Source organism: Anastrepha ludens, chromosome Y, assembly GCF_028408465.1.
Source record: "Anastrepha ludens isolate Willacy chromosome Y, idAnaLude1.1, whole genome shotgun sequence".
Lineage (NCBI taxonomy): Eukaryota > Metazoa > Arthropoda > Insecta > Diptera > Tephritidae > Anastrepha > Anastrepha ludens.
The window spans coordinates 5,155,303-5,161,989 of NC_071504.1; positions in this window are offsets into that span (position 1 = coordinate 5,155,303).

Sequence of the window (6,687 nt, forward strand, 5' to 3'; positions counted from 1 at the left end):
GGACTATCTCTTTCAAGTTTTGTGATACTGGCTTCAGACTCATGCGACATCAGTTTCATTGATTCTGGCACAAAAGGAGGTACATTGCAGTAGCTACGTTCTCCGCTTGGTTGCGACAGAAGCAAATCTAGTGATTTTCTGGTGCTTTCTGACTCTATGGAATGCAAAGTTAAATTCGTTTGATAAATAAAACAATATAAATTCAATTAGAAATTAAAAGGTTGTTTTGTAATAATAACTTGAATTAGTTTGATTGGCAGGAGGCATCTGGGGAGCTGATCGCTTTTTGCTAGTAGGCGATTTGTATGTAGGTGCAAGTTTAGCAGCAATTACTTTAGCAACTTCTTTATCCGTTTCCATCAAGGTTTCTTAAACGCTTCTAGCGGTTGTAAAACAGTATCCATGCGCATCAGTTTCTTATTTATAGTGTTAACTTCTTCCTTTGTTGGAACTCCAGCTTCTTGTTTTAATATGTTTTTTTCACTCGTCGACATATTCAAGGATTGACTTTTCACTTTATTTTTTTTTGCGCTCTTTTCGGTATTCTTTGACATTTGTGGACATTAGCTTTTTTTAATCAGTAAAGAAAACTTTCCGCTTGTGTTTTCCCCCCGGAAAAATCTCGGTTTAATAAATTAAATGAAATACCAACATTGTAGCCGTAAAGATTGTTCATCTGCTCCAACAACGGAAAATTGGTTATATTACACTTCCAGGAGGAAGACAAAGATTTCTCTTTATTTCAAGCATTTCACATTTTGGAAGCGAACTCTTTACTTGAAAACCTTTATTATGATGCCAGGTTGAAGATTGTGCAAAAACATTCTTCAGCGTCATCAACGGGTTTAGTTGGATGAAGAAGAGCGATTGGTATTTGCATAAAAAAATCATTTATTTAAACAAATTGCGTACCAGTTTATATTTTTTCTTCCTTTCTTTTTGGAGTTTACTCCTTAAGAAACGATATATAAGGCCCACGATATGAAAAAAATATTGGTAGTAAAATCTGGCGTACGCTGACGGAAGTGACGCATTGCCCTTTCTCTATGCCCCTTTTCTCTTTTGGTTTGTGTTTTTGATGGTTTATTTAGTTGGTAAGTGTTTATTTTAAATTTTTCCAACGAAGACATAAACCACCACTTTGAATATTTGAATATTATCTGCGCAGCGCAATAGTGCGACAACAAACCATACAGCAGCTACCCAGTGTTTTTGGTACTACATTTCACCTCAAACTGTGCATGTGTAATTGTGCCTGCGAATGTTTTGTTACAACGGGGACTCTACTCAGAGTGTTTTGCTGCTACATTTGCATCAAACTGTGGCTCATCAGCATAAATGTGTGGCTTACAAAGTATATTCACTAATTTTGCTAATAGCAAAATTGCATAGCTGGAAACATAAAACGCCTCTGTTAGCTGTCCTACATAAAAGTAAATTTTGGTAACTGTGCATGTTAATTATTAATTGCGCAGTTACCTTGTAAAGCAAATTAAACTTTAGAACAGCCATTTTCATACGCCGCCGGCCACGGCATCTACACCAGAGCAGCAATAGAAACTTGGTTAAGAATTTGCGCTAGCTAAGCTACGAACCATTTCTGGTTCCAGTTTGCAAAGACGTTACTACAGTGCACATCAAACAGTGGACGCTACTCTTATATGTAAGAATTTACCTGTTATGCAAAAAAAAAAATAAAACACTAGTAGCCATCGGAAGCAAAGCAGCACGGCAGTAGCAAACCACTTCATTTAGTATTTTTACAAAATTTTTACATTAGATTTTATTCGTTTGGGTCACATTTTATTAGCTTTTCTTAATCAGTAAAGAAAACTTTCTTTTGATCGTTGGCACTGTGACCCTGTTGCTTTTTCATTTGGATTTGTTTTTCTTGAACCTTTGCCTGCGATTGAATTTTTTGATGTCCTCGAACCATTTTGTTGATATTTCTTTTGATAACATGTTTTAATTAATAAATTTTTACAACGTGGTTGTTCCACTTAACAATATTTATAAAATGCGATAATAGTTCGAAGAAACAGGGCACTTTTATAACGCGGTATTTACTATTACGTTTTTGTTATATCCGGAATTATTTGCAATTCCATTTTTGTAATCAACTCCTGGCGTTCCGCGTTTGTGTTTTGCTGCATTTTAAACAAATTAAACATTTCTTAAGCACATTAATTTTTCACCGAACCGACGCTGACATGAGCCAAACGAGTCAGGAATTACGGAAAGTAGGTGGTAAAAAATACCCTACAGGAATGATATAAAAGAATTAACAATTTCCAAGAATAGTTTGCGCAAAGTAACGCAAACTATGACGCTTTCAAACATCATGCACTCATGTATGCGTATGCTACACGAAATATATTTATATATACATTTTTTATACATATATTTTTATAGAATATGTTCTATTAATGAGCTTGAAGTGAGTGGCATCATCAAAGCAGAACATTGTAACATGCGCTCTCCATAATAATATCTGCCGTTGATATCCAGGCATGCCCGTTATGATGCATACCAGATGGATCAAATTCGAGCAACTGTACTTTAGCACTATTATAAGCATTAAGTATTTTTATTACTATGGAAAATTGGTTATATTACACTTCTATCACAAATGAGGAATTACAATTTCACCACACCTGTCTACAACGGTTCTTATATTGTTTGTTTACCTTCTGTTAAGTGCTGACCTTTTGTGAAAGAACGTGGTTTAATATTATATGTAGGAATCATAGCAACCCATGATTGTAAGAATCATAGCAAGCCATGTAGGTACATTTTGTTCAACCGTTATTCTTAGTTTTCATATGTATAGTTAGTTGAAATAAAGCAACCGTAGCAAATTCACGTGCGGATATATAAAGGTAACATAACCTTACGTTATATTGATAAAAATGTCCGAAATAAAAATTTTGAAAACAAATAAAAATAATGAAATGTTGGGTATTTCTATTATTTAGAAAGAATAACAAAACAAAGGACATATAATTGAAAGAACCAATAACTGTAGGCGATATTGATATGCCACTTAATTTATATGTCCTTGAAGGCGAGCTTTTTGTCTTAGCAGAAAAGTGGGTCGATGATGAACTTTTTATAATATTGGGGACAAAATCTTCATTGGAAATGCTGAGTAGCAGTGACTGCTGGGCTGCTGATGGAACTTTCCATGTTGTTCCTCGCGTTATGAGGCAACTTTTTTCCATACATGGCAGAGTACATGGCGAAATCGTGCCTCTCGTTTTTTGCTTGATGAGCAAAAAAACGTTGAAGTCATATGTCGCTGTTTTTAACGAGTTGCTGACGATTGCAGGTAACCATGAACTAAATTTATACCCTCAGCGTATAATTTGCGATTTCGAAATGGGTATCATATCGGCAATTAAGCAATGTTTCCCAAATACTGATTTACGTGGCTGTTTGTTCCATTTTGGACAACTAATATGTATACTAAGTAATAATATGTTCTTTTTATGTATAGATTGGCTCAAAAATATGGGACTTCGGTGGAATTCGCACTGCAAGTCCGAATGATTAAAAGCTTAGCTTTCGTACCGCCAAGCGAAATACCGAATTACTTTCAAACATTACTTAATAACTGCGATGATGAAAGTGTAAAAAATTTACTAGTTTGGTTTGATAAAAATTATATTAATTAATATAAATAATAATAATTCCAAATATTCTCCCGAGTTTTGGTCAGTGCATGACCATAATGCATCGCAAACAGAAACATTTCCTAGAACACAAAACCATATTGAAGCGTGGCATCGCCGGCTGAAAGTTATTGTTGGAGGAAGAAACTTGCAATTTTACCATCTTGTGCTAAGTTTGCAAAAGGAACTTATTTTAGCGAAAACTCAAATATCAAGAAAAGAAAATGGAGAAAGAGTTAGAAAAAAAAGGAAAATAATTAAGAAAAACAAACAGCTGCGAAGAATTATTAAGAAAAGATTAAGTCACACTACATATTTAAAAAGAATTGCAAAAAATATTGTAATTGGCTAAACTAAAATATTGTTATCGCTTAAACATACCTATATGTATATTTATGAATTAAATGTTTAGTTTGTTACTTCTTGTATGACGAAAATCACAAAACTTGAATAAAGCAGAATTTTTCGCATTAAACATGCAGAATTTTGAAAAAGCAGAATTTTAGAAAGCAGAATTTTAAAAAAGCAGAATTTTAAAAAGCAGAATTTTTTTGCAATTTACAGAATTTTGTCACCCAGAATTTTGTAATGCAGAATAATGACACGCTCCCGTTGTGTATTCGTACATAAAATTCCATTTCCATCTATATTTGCTGACAATGAATTTTCAAATGTTTTTGGAGGCGGAAAATCTTTCTTGAGTAAAGCGAAAGGTGTCGCTACTGTCGCTGTTAAACTAGTTGAAGGTATAGTTTTTGAAGAATACGCTGATCCAGTTGATATTAACGGTATTAAATCGGCCCCACCTGCCAATTTACCGACTCCCCCTTTTTCAGTGTTAAAAAGCTCAATTGAAGATAAGTCTGCTGTTGGATTTGGATAAATGTCTTTAGTACTTTTCGAGTATTTAGTGGCCTTTTTTGATTTTTTCGGATCCTGCGAATTAAAATTTAGATCCCTTGTTGAATCTTTCGCAGTGCCATTACACACTGGCAAAAATAAGTCCTCCACATGGGGAAAATTTATTGGAGGAGTTGTTAACTGATGTTGGTTTTGATTTAACTCTTTGGAAAGTAGTTCACTCGAAGTATTAAACACCGATCGTAGTGGATACTCGACGGAGTCGTCAGAGAGTTCAATTGGGTCATCATTATTTAGTATACGTACGGAAGCAGAAGATGCTGCTAAAGTTTTATTAGGTGATGCATTTTGAGAATATATGTCGCCGACCAAAGATGAGTTTTCAGTTTTTGGTTTAGGAGATTTAATACTATTTCTTTCATTTGATTTCTGACCTTCGCCTGGGTTCAACGACGAATGCATATCAGGTGTGCTCCAGTTATCAAAATTCTTTAATATCCTATCACCGATTGCAGATGGTTGCTGAGGTTTAAAAATATTTGGACTATCTCTTTCAAGTTTTGTGATACTGGCTTTAGACTCATGCGACATTAGTTTCATTGATTCTGGCACAAAAGGAGGTACATTGCAGTAGCTACGTTCTCCGCTTGGTTGCGACAGAAGCAAATCTAGTGATTTTCTGGTGCTTTCTGACTCTATGGAATGCAAAGTTAAATTCGCTTGATAAATAAAACAATATAAATTCAATTAGAAATTAAAAGGTTGTTTTGTAATAATAACTTGAATTAGTTTGATTGGCAGGAGGCATCTGGGGAGCTGATCGCTTTTTGCTAGTAGGCGATTTGTATGTAGGTGCAAGTTTAGCAGCAATTACTTTACCAACTTCTTTATCCGTTTCCATCAAGGTTTCTTAAACGCTTCTAGCGGTTGTAAAACAGTATCCATGCGCATCAGTTTCTTATTTATAGTGTTAACTTCTTCCTTTGTTGGAACTCCAGCTTCTTGTTTTAATATGTTTTTTTCACTCGTCGACATATTCAAGGATTGACTTTTCACTTTATTTTTTTTTGCGCTCTTTTCGGTATTCTTTGACATTTGTGGACATTAGCTTTTTTTAATCAGTAAAGAAAACTTTCCGCTTGTGTTTTCCCCCCGGAAAAATCTCGGTTTAATAAATTAAATGAAATACCAACATTGTAGCCGTAAAGATTGTTCATCTGCTCCAACAACGGAAAATTGGTTATATTACACTTCCAGGAGGAAGACAAAGATTTCTCTTTATTTCAAGCATTTCACATTTTGGAAGCGAACTCTTTACTTGAAAACCTTTATTATGATGCCAGGTTGAAGATTGTGCAAAAACATTCTTCAGCGTCATCAACGGGTTTAGTTGGATGAAGAAGAGCGATTGGTATTTGCATAAAAAATCATTTATTTAAACAAATTGCGTACCAGTTTATATTTTTTCTTCCTTTCTTTTTGGAGTTTACTCCTTAAGAAACGATATATAAGGCCCACGATATGAAAAAAATATGGGTAGTAAAATCTGGCGTACGCTGACGGAAGAGATGCATTGCCCTTTCTCTATGCCCCTTTTCTCTTTTGGTTTGTGTTTTTGATGGTTTATTTAGTTGGTAAGTGTTTATTTTAAATTTTTCCAACGAAGACATAAACCACCACTTTGAATATTTGAATATTATCTGCGCAGCGCAATAGTGCGACAACAAACCATACAGCAGCTACCCAGTGTTTTTGCTACTACATTTCACCTCAAACTGTGCATGTGTAATTGTGCCTGCGAACGTTTTGTTACAATGGAGAAACTACTCAGAGTGTTTCGCTGCTACATTTGACATCAAACTGTGGCTCATCATCATAAATGTGTGGCTTACAAAGCATATTCACTAATTTTGCTAATAGCAAAATTGCATAGCTGGAAACATAAAACGCCTCTGTTAGCTGTCCTACATAAAAGTAAATTTTGGTAACTGTGCATGTTAATTATTAATTGCGCAGTTACCTTGTAAAGCAAATTAAACTTTAGAACAGCCATATTCATACGCCGCCGGCCACGGCATCTACACCAGAGCAGCAATAGAAACTTGGTTAAGAATTTGCGCTAGCTAAGCTACGAACCATTTCTGGTTCCAGTTTG